Source organism: Staurois parvus, unplaced genomic scaffold (genome assembly GCF_062004578.1).
Source record: "Staurois parvus isolate SC_StPar_1 unplaced genomic scaffold, SC_StPar_1.0 ptg000184l, whole genome shotgun sequence".
In the NCBI taxonomy this organism is placed as follows: Eukaryota; Metazoa; Chordata; class Amphibia; order Anura; family Ranidae; genus Staurois; species Staurois parvus.
In genome coordinates this window covers 499,209-516,972 of record NW_028317980.1, presented here as the reverse complement: position 1 = coordinate 516,972, position 17,764 = coordinate 499,209, and positions in this window count along the sequence as shown.

Here is a 17,764-nt window from a genome sequence, read left to right as displayed (position 1 = left end):
TGAAATTAATTTCTCCAGTTGAATTCCATTAGAAGATGTATGAATCTTGGGTGGAAGTTGTGTGGATCTTGAGTGAAAACATTTATAAATCTTTAACCATGACTAAATAGCAGGATCCAAAAGTTACTTGCAAGAACCTTCTAAGTACTCTAAAACAGTTAAGTGGACCAATCCTGGTCTACATAAACCTCAACCCTGACTAGGACCTTTGCCATGATCCCCCTACTCTTCCACAACCAATGACAGTGCATCAGTAGCCAATTTATGTTTTGGTGTGGAAGGTTTGTAAATATTTCAGCTCTTCCCCTTCCCTTTTGTCAATACAGGAGCTCACAATATAATAATAATGTTTAAAACATCACAATGCCACAGTCACACCATTTAATCCATGCTGGGGGATTAGTTGACTTTTGTTAAATATACATTTTTAATTGTAATTAAAATGGAATAAAACAGCATATCCCACATGTGACATTCATCATGCTTAGAGTTCCTCTAAATCCTTTCTTACTCTGTTTACTGTTATTCTACTTCATTAAAAAAAAAACAGCGATTCTGATGGTAAGTTCTTTCTTTATATGGATTTGTCAACCTGTGATCAGCAGGTGAAAGCCTTGTGAATGTTGCATGAAAACATTTATGGATAGTCCTCCATTATCAAATAGAAAGATTCAAACGTTGTTTGCAAGAACCTTCCAAGTAGTGTAAGGCAGTTAAGTGCACTAATCCTGGTCTACATAAACCTCAACTCTGACGAAGATCTTTGCCATGCACCCCCTACTTTTCCACAACCAATGACAGTGCATTAGTAGCTAATTGTTTTTTTTTTGTATGGAGGTTTTGTAAGGTAGTTGCAGGTTCCTCCAGCTGTTACTCCTCCCTGCATATGTCCACAGAGAAGAACACATCATACTATTACCTATACTTGGAATATATTTCACTGTTATGTCTCAGTCTTACCATGTAACCAAAGCTGAGGGTTCAATTGCTTTTTTATGTTTATAATCTTTAATTGTAATTTAAACAAAATAAAGCATCAGAAATTTCATCCCTAACGTCGCCAGCCCAACACAGCATGGTTATGTAGCAATTGTGTATGTTATATCAATTTACCAAGCTTTGACTTTCGAATCCTCCATGTAATTTAATGGAACCTTTCAGAGGTAATGATTGCTCAGAATGTCTAAAGAGCAAGTAGCAAAGGTTCCTGTAAACTGCCCTGTATGGATTTCATATAACTTTTAGGGCACCAAGGGAGCTCCACCATAATATTTCATGATTTTATCTCAATCTGGAAAAACCTTGCTGCCCTATCACACAAATATGATTCTGCATTGGTGGGCAATAATTTTTCTGGTTTTGTTGATATGAAAGGTACTTGCAAGGTATATGCAGACCTGGAACTCCCTCTGTTTTCACCCCTTAATGCAATGTGCCACCAAAGTCTAATTTTGTCAGAGCATCACAGTCAGATCCCCAGACCACCCATGAGCTATGATGTCATATCATGTGATCCATAATGGGGGTTCCGCTTCCTAAAGTTATTCCATTAGTAGAGGAATGACTAAATCAAGCTACAGCAGTTATTGGGGGATCTTGAAACTTTGACACACACCCTACCCTTCCATCAACCAATGACATGACATTAGTAGCCAATGAGTTTACTAATTGGGAGGTTATATAGGGGACTTGCTAGTACCTTCAGCTGTGGTTCCCCTCTGCATCTGTCAGTGAGATAGTAAACATGACTTTACCATGCTTCGAGATTGTCTAAACCGTTTCTTACTTTGTGTTTTTTTTTCTTATTTTTCTAATAAAAAAGGCAGTGATTCAGAAGGTAGGCCCTTTCTTTATATTGATTTGTCAACCTGTGATCAGCAGCACTGAAATTAATTTCTCCAGTTGAATTCCATTAGAAGATGTATGAATCTTGGGTGGAAGTTGTGTGGATCTTGAGTGAAAACAGTTATAAATCTTTAACCATGACTAAATAGCAGGATCCAAAAGTTACTTGCAAGAACCTTCTAAGTACTCTAAAACAGTTAAGTGGACCAATCCTGGTCTACATAAACCTCAACCCTGACTAGGACCTTTGCCATGATCCCCCTACTCTTCCACAACCAATGACAGTGCATCAATAGCCAATTCGTGTTTTGGTGTGGAAGGTTTGTAAATATTTCAGCTCTTCCCCTTCCCTTTTGTCAATGCAGGAGCTCACAATATAATAATAATGTTTAAAACATCACAATGTCACAGTCACACCATTTAATCCATGCTGGGGGGTTAGTTGACTTTTGTTAAATATACATTTTTAATTGTAATTAAAATGGAATAAAACAGCATATCCCACATGTGACATTCATCATGCTTAGAGTTCTTCTAAATCCTTTCTTACTCTGTTTACTGTTATTCTACTTCATTAAAAAAAGACAACGATTCCGATGGTAAGTTCTTTCTTTATATGGATTTGTCAACCTGTGATCAGCAGGTGAAAGCCTTGTGAATGTTGCATGAAAACATTTATGGATAGTCCTCCATTATCAAATAGAAAGATTCAAACGTTGTTTGCAAGAACCTTCCAAGCAGTGTAAAGCAGTTAAGTGCACTAATCCTGGTCTACATAAACCTCAACTCTGACGAAGATCTTTGCCATGCACCCCCTACTCTTCCAGAACCAATGACTGTGCATTAGTAGCCAATAGTTTTTTTTTGTATGGAGTTTTTGTAAGGTAGTTGCAGGTTCCTTCAGCTGTTACTCCTCCCTGCATATGTCCACAGAGAAGAACACATCATATTATTACCTATACTTAGAATATATTTCACTGTTATGTCTCAGTCTTACCATGTAACCCAAGCTGAGGGTTCAATTGCTTTTTTATGTTTATTATTTTTAATTGTAATTTAAACAAAATAAAGTAGCCTAAATTTCATCCCTAACATCGCCAGCCCAACACAGCATGGTTATGTAGCAATTGTGTATGTTATATCAATTTACCAAGTTTTGAATTTCAAATCCTCCATGTAATTAAATGGAACCTTTGTCATGTTATCATGTGATCCATAATGGGGGTTTCACTTCCTAAAGTTATTCCATTAGTAGAGGAACAACTAAATCAAGCTACCGCAGTTATTGGGGGATCTTGAATCTTTGACACACACCCTACTCTTCCATCAACCAAAGACATGACATTAGTAGCCAATGAGTTTACTAATTAGGAGGTTATATAGGGGACTTGCTAGTACCTTCAGCTGTGGTTCCACTCTGCATCTGTCAGTGAGATAGTAAACATGACTTTAACCATGCTTCGAGATTGTCTAAACCGTTTCTTACTTTGTGTGTTTTTTCTTTTTTTTTCTAACAAAAAAGGCAGTAGTTCAGAAGGTAGGTCCTTTCTTTATATTGATTTGTCAACCTGTGATCAGCAGCACTGAAATTAATTTCTCCAGTTGAATTCCATTAGAAGATGTATGAATCTTGGGTGGAAGTTGTGTGGATCTTGAGTGAAAACATTTCTAAATCTTTAACCATGACTAAATAGCAGGATCCAAAAGTTACTTGCAGAACCTTCTAAGTACTCTAAAACAGTTAAGTGCACCAATCCTGGTCTACATAAACCTCAACCCTGACTAGGACCTTTGACATGATCCCCCTACTCTTCCACAACCAATGACAGTGCATCAATAGCCAATTCATGTTTTGGTGTGGAAGGTTTGTAAATATTTCAGCTCTTCCCCTTCCCTTTTGTCAATACAGGAGCTCACAATATAATAATAATGTTTAAAACATCACAATGCCAGTCACACCATTTAATCCATGCTGGGGGTTAGTTGACTTTTGTTAAATATACATTTTTAATTGTAATTAAAACGGAATAAACCAGCATATCCCACATGTGACATTCATCATGCTTAGAGTTCTTCTAAATCCTTTCTTACTCTGTTTACTGTTATTCTACTTCATTAAAAAAAGACAGCAATTCTGATGGTAAGTTCTTTCTTTATATGGATTTGTCAACCTGTGATCAGCAGGTGAAAGCCTTGTGAATGTTGCATGAAAACATTTATGGATAGTCCTCCATTATCAAATAGAAAGATTCAAACGTTGTTTGCAAGAACCTTCCAAGTAGTGTAAGGCAGTTAAGTGCACTAATCCTGGTCTACATAAACCTCAACTCTGACGAAGATCTTTGCCATGCACCCCCTACTCTTCCACAACCAATGACAATGCATTAGTAGCCAATAGTTTTTTTTTGTATGGAGGTTTTGTAAGGTAGTTGCAGGTTCCTTCAGCTGTTACTCCTCCCTGCATATGTCCACAGAGAAGAACACATCATATTATTACCTATACTTGGAATATATTTCACTGTTATGTCTCAGTCTTACCATGTAACCCAAGCTGAGGGTTCAATTGCTTTTTTATGTTTATTATTTTTAATTGTAATTTAAACAAAATAAAGTAGCCTAAATTTCATCCCTAACATCGCCAGCCCAACACAGCATGGTTATGTAGCAATTGTGTATGTTATATCAATTTACCAAGTTTTGAATTTCAAATCCTCCATGTAATTAAATGGAACCTTTGTCATGTTATCATGTGATCCATAATGGGAACTTCCTAAAGTTATTCCATTAGTAGAGGAACGACTAAATCAAGCTACAGCAGTTATTGGGGGATCTTGAATCTTTGACACACACCCTACTCTTCCATCAACCAAAGACATGACATTAGTAGCCAATGAGTTTACTAATTAGGAGGTTATATAGGGGACTTGCTAGTACCTTCAGCTGTGGTTCCCCTCTGCATCTGTCAGTGAGATAGTAAACATGACTTTAACCATGCTTCGAGATTGTCTAAACCGTTTCTTACTTTGTGTGTTTTTTCTTTTTTTTCTAATAAAAAAGACAGTGATGCAGAAGGTAGGTTCTTTCTTTATATTGATTTGTCAACCTGTGATCAGCAGCACTCAAAATAATTTGCAGCACTGAAATTAATTTCTCCAGTTGAATTCCATTAGATGATGTATGAATCTTGGGTGGAATTTGTGTGAATCTTAGGTGAATATATTATGACTAAATAGCAGGATCCAAAAGTTACTTGCAAGAACCTTCAAAGTACTTTAAAACAGTTAAGTGCACCAATCCTGGTCTACATAAACCTCAACTCTGACTAAGATTTTAGCCATGCATCCTCTACTCTTCCACAACCAATGACAATGCATCAGTAGCCAATATTTATTTGGAAAATTTGCAAGGTACTTTAACTCTTTCCCTTGCCCATTTGTCAATACAGAAGCACATATTATGATGATAATGATGTTAAAAAATGTTGTTCACCACAATGCCACAGTTACACCAATTATTATGGGTTGGAATAAATGGCAGTTTCATTGTAAATGAGCACACAACAGGTACAATCCTGACACAGTTTACTAGACAGAGTAATAACTATACCAAAGTAACTAAGAATCAGGTTCTATACCACCAAACTGTAATCAATACATGAATCCGCCAATCAGCAATAAACAGTGCAAATAAATGTGTAATGCAATGTGACAAATAATACTACACAGGATTACAGTGCACTCTAAAGGATTGGCAGGGATATGGTGTAGCATTTCCTGAGTGGTACCACTTCAACTAGGAAAAAGGGGCAAAGGCCTTGGATAACAACAGTTAGGGGGCAGTCTTCAGTCCTGACGCTTCAGCCAACTAAATGTTGGGGTCCAATAACCATTGGTGCACTTGGAGACAGTCAACAAGGCCTGCAGGCAGGAATAGAGCTATAAAGTAGCTAGATAGCTAGCTAGATGGGTCATTCCTAAGGGCTCATCTCTAGGGGTAGCAACAAGTACTGTCCGCAAGGCCCTCTCACCAGACCCAGTGACACGGCAGCAGTAGTTCACTCACTCTGGTCGCCTAGGTCTGTAGCCCAACAAAGTCTGTATCCTGGTAGTGGCTCTGTTCTTCCGCACTCAGGTCAAAGCTCTCCACCATCATTTTCCATGATTTCATCTCAGTCTAGAACTCCTTTCTGCATCTCACAAACTTATGACTGCATTGGTGATTGATAATTTTTCTAGTTTTGAGGATATACAGTGCTTTGAAAAAGTATTCATACGTCTTGAAATTTTCCACATTTTGTCATGTTACAACCAAAAATGTAAATGTATTGTATTCGGATTTTATGTGATAGACCAACACAAAGTGGCACATAATTGTGAAGTGGATGAAAAATGATAAATGGTTTTAAAAATGTTTTACAAATAAATATCTGAAAAGTGTACTCTTCCAACAAGACATTTGGTAGCCATTAGCAGCCAATGAGTTTACTCATTATGTGAGGTACATGCTAACACCTTCAGCTGTAGTTCCCCTCTGTATCCGTATCTGTATGTGTCAGTTGGACAGTACATATGACATTAACCAAGCTTAGAGCCCTTCTAAATAATTTCTTACTTTTTTTTCTTTTTTGTTTTGCTCCATTAAAAAAAGATAAAAAGCCAGAAGGTAAGTCCTTTCTTTCTATGGCTTTGTCAATATGTGATCAGCAGCACTGAAATGAAAAAATGTTTAAATAAAATACTGAAGTTGGAAAAATTGCAACTAAATGTCTTGTAGTTATGGTTTGGATCTATGTTAAATTTAAAATCAGCCCACAATCTATTTTTTAGTATGTTTGGTACCATGATTCACTGTATACAATTTTCTTGAGGAAATTGTTCCTATGTGAATCTCTTGCAAAGTTTCTTTCCTGGAGGTCCTCCCAGTAGCAGCACTTCCTGTTGCAGGCTAAGCTTTCCCTTTTTGGTCCATTTTAGGAATATCTAAATTTTGAGAAGACTTTAGGTTTATGTATTCTTTAAGTCTACAAACTAACAATATGGGATGAAGATTCACACAACCTTACCCCTCAATTCACTCATTTGTCCAATTGAATCTCATTAAAAAATGTATGAATGGTAGGTAAATGTTGTGTGAATCTTGGGTAAAAACATTTTTTTAAAAAGTCCTTCATGACTAAAAAGCAGGATCTAAAGTTGCTTGTAAGAAGCTTCAAAGTACTCTAAAGCAGTTAATTGCACTAATGCTGATCTACATAAACCTCAACTCTGACCTAGATCTTTGCCATGTACCCTCTACTCTTCCACAACCAATGGCAGGGCATCAGTAGCCAATTAGTTTTTTTGGTTTGGAGATTTTATAAGGTAATTGCAGGTTATTCCAGCTCTTACTCCTCCCCATATTTGTCTAAAGAGAAAGACATATTTCAATAATAACTATATTTGAACATAGCTCATTTTATTGTTACAGCCATACCATGTAACCCAAACTGGGTTGTCTTTTAATATTTGATAATTTTAATTGTAATTTAAACAAAAAAAGTTGCATATCTCATCCTCCATCTCTAAGATCACCAGCCCAACACAGCAAGGTTATGTAGCAATTGTACGTGTTATATCAGTTTTACAAAGGTTCAACAGAGATCATCATTTAATGGCCTTCCCTAACTATTAATCCCTAACATAATTCCTCCATGCAACTTAAGGGAACCTGTCAGAGGTAGGAACTGCTCAGAATGTCTAAAGAGCAGATATCAAAGGTTCCTGTAAGCTACCCTTTATGTCTTTCATATAATTTTTAGATCACCAATGGAGCTTCACAATCACATTACTTGACTTTATTTCAATCTAGAATTGTTTTAAGTGCTCTCACAAACCTACAAATCTGCATTTTTAGCCAATCATTTTTCTGGGTTTTAGAAAATGAAAGGTTCCTTGGCATGCACAGATCCAGAACTCTCTCGCTCTGCATCCCTCAATGCAACATACCACCAAAGCCCTATTTTGACAGAGCAGCACAGTCAGGTCCCCAGATCACCCATGAGCTATGATGTCATACCATGTGATCCATGCCGGGGGCTCCCTTTTCTAAAGCCATCCTGATAGTAGGAAAACTGGCCTGGGAACGTAACCAAGCTACAGCAGTTATTGGTAGTTGTTGAATTTTCAACACATACACTACTTTTCCACCAACCAAAGACAGTTGGTAGCCATTAGCAGCCAATGAGTTTACTCATTTGGAGGGTATGTGAGGTACATGCTAACACCTTCAGAATTAGTTCCCCTCTGTATCCGTATCTGTATGTGTCAGTTGGACAGTACATATGACATTAACCAAGCTTAGAGCCCTTCTAAATAATTTCTTACTTTTTTTTCTTTTTTGTTTTGCTCCATTAAAAAAAGATAAAAAGCCAGAAGGTAAGTCCTATCTTTCCATGGCTTTGTCAATATGTGATCAGCAGCACTGAAATGAAAAAATGTTTAAATAAAATACTGAAGTTGGAAAAATTGCAACTAAATGTCTTGTAGTTATGATTTGGATCTATGTTAAATTTAAAATCAGCCTAGAATCTATTGTTTTAGTATGTTTGGTACCATGATTCACTGTATACAATTTTCTTGAGGAAATTGTTCCTATGCGAATCTCTTGCAAAGTTGTTTACCTGGAGGTCCTCCCAGTAGCAGCACTTCCTGTTGCAGGCTAAGCTTTCCCTTTTTGGTCCATTTCAGGACTATTTATAGTTTGAGAAAATTTTAGATTTATGTATTCTTTAAGTCTACAAACTGATAATATGGGATGAAGATTCACACAACCTTAACCCTCAAATCACATATTTGTCAGATTTAATCTCATTTGAAAATGTATGAATGGTAGGTAAATGTTGTGTGAATCTTGGGTAAAAACGTTTTTTTAAAAAGTCCTTCATGACTAAAAAGCAGGATCTAAACCTTGCCTGTAAGAAGCTTCAAAGTACTATAAAGCAGTTAATTGCACTAATGGTGATGTACATAAACCTCAACTCTGACCGAGATCTTTGCCATGTACCCTCTGCTCTTCCACAACCAATGGCAGGGCATCAGTAGCCAATTCGGTTTTTTGGTTTGGAGATTTTATAAGGTAAATGCAGGTTATTCCAGCTCTTACTCCTCCCCATATTTGTCTAAAGAGAGACATATTTCAATAATAACTATATTTGAACATAGTTCATTTTATTGTCAGAGCCATACCATGTAACCCAAGCTGGGTTGTCTTTTAATATTTGATCATTTTAATTGTAACTTAAACCAAAAAAAGTTGCATATCTCATCGCTCTGCATACCTCAATGCAACGTACCACCAAAGCCCTATTTTGACAGAGCAGCACAGTCAAGTCATCAGATCACCATGAGCTATGATGTCATACCATGTGATGCATGCCGGGGGCTCCCTTTCCTAAAGTCATTCTGATAGTAGGATAACTGGCCTGGGAACGTAACCAAGCTACAGCAGTTATTGGTATTTCTTGAATTTTCAACACATACACTACTTTTCCACCAACCAAAGACAGTTGGTAGCCATTAGCAGCCAATGAGTTTACTCATTTGGAGGGTATGTGAGGTACATGCTAACACCTTCAGCTGTAGTTGCCCTCTGTATCCGTATCTGTATGTGTCAGTTGGACAGTACATATGACATTAACCAAGCTTAGAGCCCTTCTAAATAATTTCTTACTTTGTTTTATTTTTTGTTCTGCTCCTTGAAAAAAAGACAAAGGTCCAAAAGGTAAGTCCTTTCTTTCTATGGCTTTGTCAATATGTGATCAGCAGCACTGAAATAAAATATGTTTAAATAAAATACTGAAGTTGGAAAAATTGCAACTAAATGTCACGTAGTTATGGTTTGGATCTATGTTAAATTTAAAATCAGCCCACAGTCTATTTTTTTAGTATGTTTGATACCATTATTCACTGTATACAATTTTCTTGAGGAAATTGTTCCTATGTGAATCTCTTGCAAAGTTCCTTACCTGGAGGTCCTCCCAGTAGCAGCACTTCCTGTTGCAGGCCAAGCTTTCCCTTTTTGGTCCATTTTAGGACAATTTAATTTTTGAGAAGATTTTGAATGAATCCGCCAATCAGCAATAAACAGTGCAAATAAATGTGTAATGCAATGTGACAAATAATACTACACAGGATTACAGTGCACTCTAAAGGATTGGCTGGGATATGGTGTAGCATTTCCTGAGTGGTACCACTTCAACTAGGAAAAAGGGGCAAAGGCCTTGGATAACAACAGTTAGGGGGCAGTCTTCAGTCCTGACGCTTCAGCCAGCTAAATGTTGGGGTCCAATAACTATTGGTGCACTTGGAGACAGTCAACAAGACCTGCAGGCAGGAATAGAGCTACAAACTAACTATATAGCTAGCTAGATGGGTCATTCCTAAGGGCTCAGTCTCTAGGGGTAGCAACAAGTACTGTCCGCAAGGCCCTCTCACCAGACCCAGTGACACGGCAGCAGTAGTTCACTCACTCTGGTCGCCTAGGTCTGTAGCCCAACAAAGTCTGTATCCTGGTAGTGGCTCTGTTCTTCCGCACTCAGGTCAAAGCTCTCCACCATCATTTTCCATGATTTCATCTCAGTCTAGAACTCCTTTCTGCATCTCACAAACTTATGACTGCATTGGTGATTGATCATTTTTCTAGTTTTGAGAATATACAGTGCTTTGAAAAAGTATTCATACCCCTTGAAATTTACCACATTTTGTCATGTTACAACCAAAAACGTAAATGTATTGCATTGGGATTTTATGTGATAGACCAACACAAAGTGGCACATAATTGTGAAGTGGATGAAAAATGATAAATGGTTTTAAAAATGTTTTACAAATAAATATCTGAAAAGTGTACTCTTCCAACAAGACATTTGGTAGCCATTAGCAGCCAATGAGTTTACTCATTATGTGAGGTACATGCTATCACCTTCAGCTGTAGTTCCCCTCTGTATCCGTATCTGTATGTGTCAGTTGGACAGTACATATGACATTAACCAAGCTTAGAGCCCTTCTAAATCCTTTCTTACTTTGCTTTCTTTTTTGTTTTGCTCCATTAAAAAAAGATAAAAAGACAGAAGGTAAGTCCTTTCTTTCTATGGCTTTGTCAATATGTGATCAGCAGCACTGAAATGAAAAAATGTTTAAATAAAATACTGAAGTTGGAAAAATTGCAACTAAATGTCTTGTAGTTATGGTTTGGATCTATGTTAAATTTAAAATCAGCCCACAATTTTTTAGTATGTTCGATACCATGATTCACTGTATACAATTTTCTTGAGGAAATTGTTCCTATGTGAATCTCTTGCAAAGTTCCTTACCTAGAGGTCCTCCCAGTAGCAGCACTTCCTGTTGCAGGCCAAGCTTTCCCTTTTTGGTCCATTTTAGGACTATTTAATTTTTGAGAAGATTTTAGGTTTATGTATGCTTTAAGTCTACAAACTAACAATATGGGATGAAGATTCATACAACCTTAACCCTCAATTCACACATTTGTCCAGTTGAATCTCATTATAAAATGTATGAATCGTTGGTAAACATTCGATTGAGCTCTAGATGACTCTCTTGATGTTATCATACACCACTACTTCACTTGTCACATTTAGTAGGGACACGCAAAGCCTCAGTCCTCTCCACCAGACTAGCATATCTCCACTACCTCACTTCACTCCCAGTAACAGAATAAAATCATGCTGTGCACCTATCTAGGACTCCATGCATGCATTCACTTAGCTCTTCCTCTTTTGTACCTGTGTACAAGCTGAGGACCTCAGTGGTGCTGATCTGCTCCTGTTGACTATGGGAGATGGACAGAGCTGTGAAAGCAGCTTCCTCCGGCAAGAGCCTATCCCACCTGCCACTGGCACATACTTATGGCCGGCTGCTGGAGAAACCTTTGTTACCCTTTGTAACCACTTGTGTCTTCATACCCCAGTGTGTCTTAACTGACCCATGCTGTAGACTATGTGTGCCTGTTACTTACACTCCTTTAGTAACTGCAGACCAAATAAAGTTTCAAAAGTTTTTTTTAAATAACCTAAACATGACAGTTAAACAAAAGGCACAATCTTTCCTTAAACAAATCCCTAACTACAGCATGTGGCTGCGCCAGCATAACTGCACAGGTAATAGTCCATATTTGGAAGAATCCATAGTGGTAGTGTCCAGGATTGTCATCTTCAAGGTGGATTGCAGGTCCCAGCAATCCCTCTATGTTGCGTGAGGCTCCTACAGCCAGATATACATTAGTAGGCACTCCAGACTTGGCGTGATACAGCTGACAGGATGGACTCCAGAAATGGTATCATCAGTGAGAAAGGCAATGATGAGAGACCCCATGGATCCCTGGCTCCTTTATATTCACACAGGAGCAGTGTGGCAGTCCCAAGAAGCCCACCAAGGAAAACCTGGGAAAACATTTTAACTATTCTTCCCAGCAGGGGCAGCACCTTACTAGGCTGAAATAGGCAACCTGCCTACGCACTGTATACAATTTTCTTCAGGAAATTGTTGCTTTGTGAATCACTTGCAAAGTTTGCAGCATGTCTTGTTGCAGGCTGACAATGCTAAGCCTCTGCCTCACAATTTAGAGCAGCCTGCCGCGTGCATTCCTTTAATTGGCTGTTAGCTTGCCTATTCGGTCAGTACATTTCCCCTGCAAAATTATTGGGAAATCTGATGGCCACCTAAAAGTCCACACATGGCAGGCTGACAACGCCGCTGCTATTTTCGAGGCAGCGGCTTAGTGTTGTCAGCCTTCAACAGGAAGTGCTATTGCTGGAAGACGCTCCTGGTAAGAAACTTTTCAGCAGATTTGCAACTGTTTTTCTTAATAAAACTCTATACAGTGAAGCATGATGCCAAAAATATTGATAGTTTAGATTCTGAGATTACATATGCTCTAAGTCTACAAACTAATAATATGAGATCCAGGTTCATACAACCTTCACTCTTAATTCACACATTTGTCCACTTGAATTACATTAGAAGATGTATGAATCTTGGATGGAAGTTGTGTGGATCTTGAGTGAAAACAGTTATAAATCTTTAACCATGACTAAATAGCAGGATCCAAAAGTTACTTGCAAGAACCTTCCAAGTACTTTAAAACAGTTAAGTGCACCAATCCTGGTCTACATAAGCCTCAACTCTCACTAAGATTTTAGCCATGCATCCTCTACTCTTCCACAACCAATGACAATGCATCAGTAGCCAATATTTATTTGGAAAATTTGCAAGGTACTTCAGCTCTTTCCCTTGCCCATTTGTCAATACAGAAGCACATATTATGATGATAATGATGTTAAAAAATGTAGTTCGCCACAATGCCACAGTTACACCAATTAATATGGGTTGGAATAAATGGCAGTTTCATTGTAAATGAGCACACAACAGGTAAAATTCTGACACAGTTTACTAGACAGAGTAATAACTATACCGAAGTAACTAAGAATCAGGTTCTATACCACCAAACTGTAATCAATACATGAATCCGCCAATCAGCCATAAACAGTGCAAATAAATGTGTAATGCAATGTGACAAATAATACTACACAGGATTACAGTGCACTCTAAAGGATTGGCTGGGATATGGTGTAGCATTTCCTGAGTGGTACCACTTCAACTAGGAAAAAGGGGCAAAGGCCTTGGATAGCAACAGTTAGGGGGCAGTCTTCAGTCCTGACGCTTCAGCCAGCCAAATGTTGGGGTCCAATAACTATTGGTGCACTTGGAGACAGTCAACAAGGCCTGCAGGCAGGAATAGAGCTACAAAGTAACTAGAAAGCTAGCTAGATGGGTCATTCCTAAGGGCTCAGTCTCTAGGGGTAGCAACAAGTACTGTCCGCAAGGCCCTCTCACCAGACCCAGTGACACGGCAGCAGTAGCTCACTCACTCTGGTCGCCTAGGTCTGTAGCCCAACAAAGTCTGTATCCTGGTAGTGGCTCTGTTCTTCCACACTCAGGTCAAAGCTCTCCACCATCATTTTCCGTGATTTTATCTCAGTCTAGAACTCCTTTCTGCATCTCACAAACTTATGACTGCATTTGTGATTGATAATTTTTCTAGTTTTGAGGATATACAGTGCTTTGAAAAAGTATTCATACCCCTTGAAATTTTCTACATTTTGTCATGTTACAACCAAAAACGTAAATGTATTGTATTGTGAAGTGGATGAAAAATCATAAATGGTTTTAAAAATGTTTTACAAATAAATATCTGAAAAGTGTACTCTTCCAACAAGACATTTGGTAGCCATTAGTAGCCAATGAGTTTACTCATTATGTGAGGTACATGCTAACACCTTCAGCTGTAGTTGCCCTCTGTATCCATATCTGTATGTGTCAGTTGGACAGTACATATGACATTAACCAAGCTTAGAGCCCTTCTAAATAATTTCTTACTTTGCTTTCTTTTTTGTTTTGCTCCATTAAAAAAAGATAAAAAGGCAGAAGGTAAGTCCTTTCTTTCTATGGCTTTGTCAATATGTGATCAGCAGCACTGAAATGAAAAAATGTTTAAATAAAATACTGAAGTTGGAAAAATTGCAACTAAATGTCTAGTAGTTATGGTTTGGATCTATGTTAAATTGAAAATCAGCGCACAATCTATTTTTTTAAGACTTTTACTCAACCTTTCACCTATGTCATTTTTACTTGCAATATCAAGCGCTGCATTTCTTATTTTGATTATTTTTTTAGTATGTTTGGTACCATGATTCACTGTATACAATTTTCTTCAGGAAATTGTTCCTCTGTGAATCTCTTGCAAAGTTCCTTACCTGGAGGTCCTCCCAGTAGCAGCACTTCCTGTTGCAGGCTAAGCTTTCCATCTTGACTAGGACCTTTGCCATGATCCCCCTACTCTTCCACAACCAATGACAGTGCATCAGTAGGCAATTCGTTTTTTAGTGTGGAAGGTTTGTAAATATTTCAGCTCTTCTCCTTCCCTTTTGTCAATACAGGAGCTCACAATATAATAATAATGTTTAAAACATCACAATGCCACAGTCACACTATTTAATCCATGCTGGGGGTTTAGTTGACTTTTGTTAGATATACATTTTTAACTGTAATTAAAATGGAATAAAACAGCATATCCCACATGTGACATTCATCATGCTTAGAGTTCTTCTAAATCCTTTCTTACTTTGTTTTCTTTTATTTTACTTCATTAGATAAAGAAAGCGATTCCGATGGTAAGTTCTTTCTTTATATGGATTTGACAACCTGTGATCAGCAGGTGAAAGCCTTGTGAATGTTGCATGAAAACATTTATGAATAGTCCTCCATTATGAAATAGAAAGATCCAAATGTTGTTAGTAAGAACCTTCCAAGTAGTGTAAGGCAGTTAAGTGCACTAATCCTGGTCTACATAAACCTCAACTCTGACGAAGATCTTTGCCATGCACCCCCTACTCTTCCACAACCAATGACAGTGCATTAGTAGCCAATAGTGTTTTTTGTATGGAGGTTTTGTAAGGTAGTTGCAGGTTCCTCCAGCTGTTACTCCTCCCATCATATGTCCACAGAGAAGAACACATCATACTATTACCTATACTTGGAATACATTTCACTGTTATGTCTCAGTCTTACCATGTAACCCAAGCTGAGGGTTCAATTGCTTTTTTATGTTTATTATCTTTAATTGTAATTTAAACAAAATAAAGTAGCCTAAATTTCATCCCTAACATCGCCAGCCCAACACAGCATGGTTATGTAGCAATTGTGTATGTTATATCAATTTACCAAGCTTTGACTTTCGAATCCTCCATGTAATTAAATGGAACCTTTCAGATGTAACGATTGCTCAGAATGACTAAAGAGCAAATAGAAAAGATTCCTGTAAACTAACCTGTATGGATTTCATATATTTTTTAGGGCACCAAGTGAGCTCCACTATAATATTTCATGATTTTATCTCAATCTGGAAAAACCTTGCTGCCCTATCACACATATATGACTCTGCATTGGTGGGCAATAATTTTTCTGGTTTTGTCAATATGAAAGGTACTTGCAAGTTATATGCAGACCTGGAACTCCCTCTGTTTGCACCCCTTAATGCAATGTGCCACCAAAGTCTATAGTTGTCAGACCATCCCAGTCAGATTCCCAGACCACCCATGTGCTATGATGTTGTATCATGTGATCCATAATGGGGGTTCCACTTCCTAAAGTTATTCCATTAGTAGAGGAACGACTAAATCAAGCTACAGCAGTTATTGGGGGATCTTGAATCTTTGACACAGACCCTACTCTTCCATCAACCAAAGACATGACATTAGTAGCCAATGAGTTTACTCTCCAGTTGAATTCCATTAGATGATGTATGAATCTTGGGTAGAAGTTGTGTGAATCTTAGGTGAAAATATTATGACTAAATAGCAGGATCCAAAAGTTACTTGCAAGAACCTTCCAAGTACTTTAAAACTGTTAAGTGCACCAATCCTGGTCTACATAAACCTCAACTCTGACTAAGATTTTAGCCATGCATCATCTACTCTTCCACAACCAATGACAATGCATCAGTAGCCAATATTTATTTGGAAAATTTGCAAGGTACTTCAGCTCTTTCCCTTGCACATTTGTCAATACAGAAGCACATATTATGATGATAATGATGTTAAAAAATGTAGTTCACCACAATGCCACAGTTATACCAATTAATATGCGTTATAATAAATGTCAGTTTCATTGTAAATGAGCACACAACAGGTACAATTCTGACACAGTTTGCTAGACAGAGTAATAACTATACCAAAGTAACTAAGAATCAGGTTCTATACCACCAAACTGTAATCAATACATGAATCCGCCAATCAACAATAAACAGTGCAAATAAATGTGTAATGCAATGTGACAAATAATACTACACAGGATTACAGGGCACTCTAAAGGATTGGCTGGGATATGGTGTAGCATTTCCTGAGTGGTACCACTTCAACGAGGAAAAAGGGGCAAAGGCCTTGGTTAGCAACAGTTAGGGGGCAGTCTTCAGTCCTGACGCTTCAGCCAGCTAAATGTTGGGGTCCAATAACCATTGGTGCACTTGGAGACCGTCAACAAGGCCTGCAGGCAGGAATAGAACTATAAAATAGCTAGATAGGTCAGTTCTAAGGGCTCAGTCTCTAGGGGTAGCAACAAGTACTGTCCGCAAGGCCCTCTCACCAGACCCAGTGACACGGCAGCAGTAGTTCACTCACTCTGGTCGCCTAGGTCTGTAGCCCAACAAAGTCTGTATCCTGGTAGTGGCTCTGTTCTTCCGCACTCAGGTCAAAGCTCTCCACCATCATTTTCTGTGATTTTATCTCAGTCTAGAACGCCTTTCTGCATCTCACAAACTTATGACTGCATTGGTGATTGATAGTTTTTCTAGTTTTGAGGATATACAGTGCTTTGAAAAAGTATTCATACCCCTTGAAATTTTCCACATTTTGTCATGTTACAACCAAAAACGTAAATGTATTGTATTGGGATTTTATGTGATAGACCAACACAAAGTGGCACATAATTGTGAAGTGGATGAAAAATGATAAATGGTTTTAAAAATGTTTTACAAATAAATATCTGAAAAGTGTACTCTTCTAACAAGACATTTGGTAGCCATTAGCAGCCAATGAGTTTACTCATTATGTGAGGTACATGCTAACACCTTCAGCTGTAGTTGCCCTCTGTATCCATATCTGTATGTGTCAGTTGGACAGTACATATGACATTAACCAAGCTTAGAGCCCTTCTAAATCCTTTCTTACTTTGCTTTCTTTTTTGTTTTGCTCCATTAAAATAAAGAGGAAAAGCCAGGAGGTAAGTCCTTTCTTTCTATGGCTTTGTCAATATGTGATCAGCAGCACTGAAATGAAAAAATGTTTAAATAAAATACTGAAGTTGGAAAAATT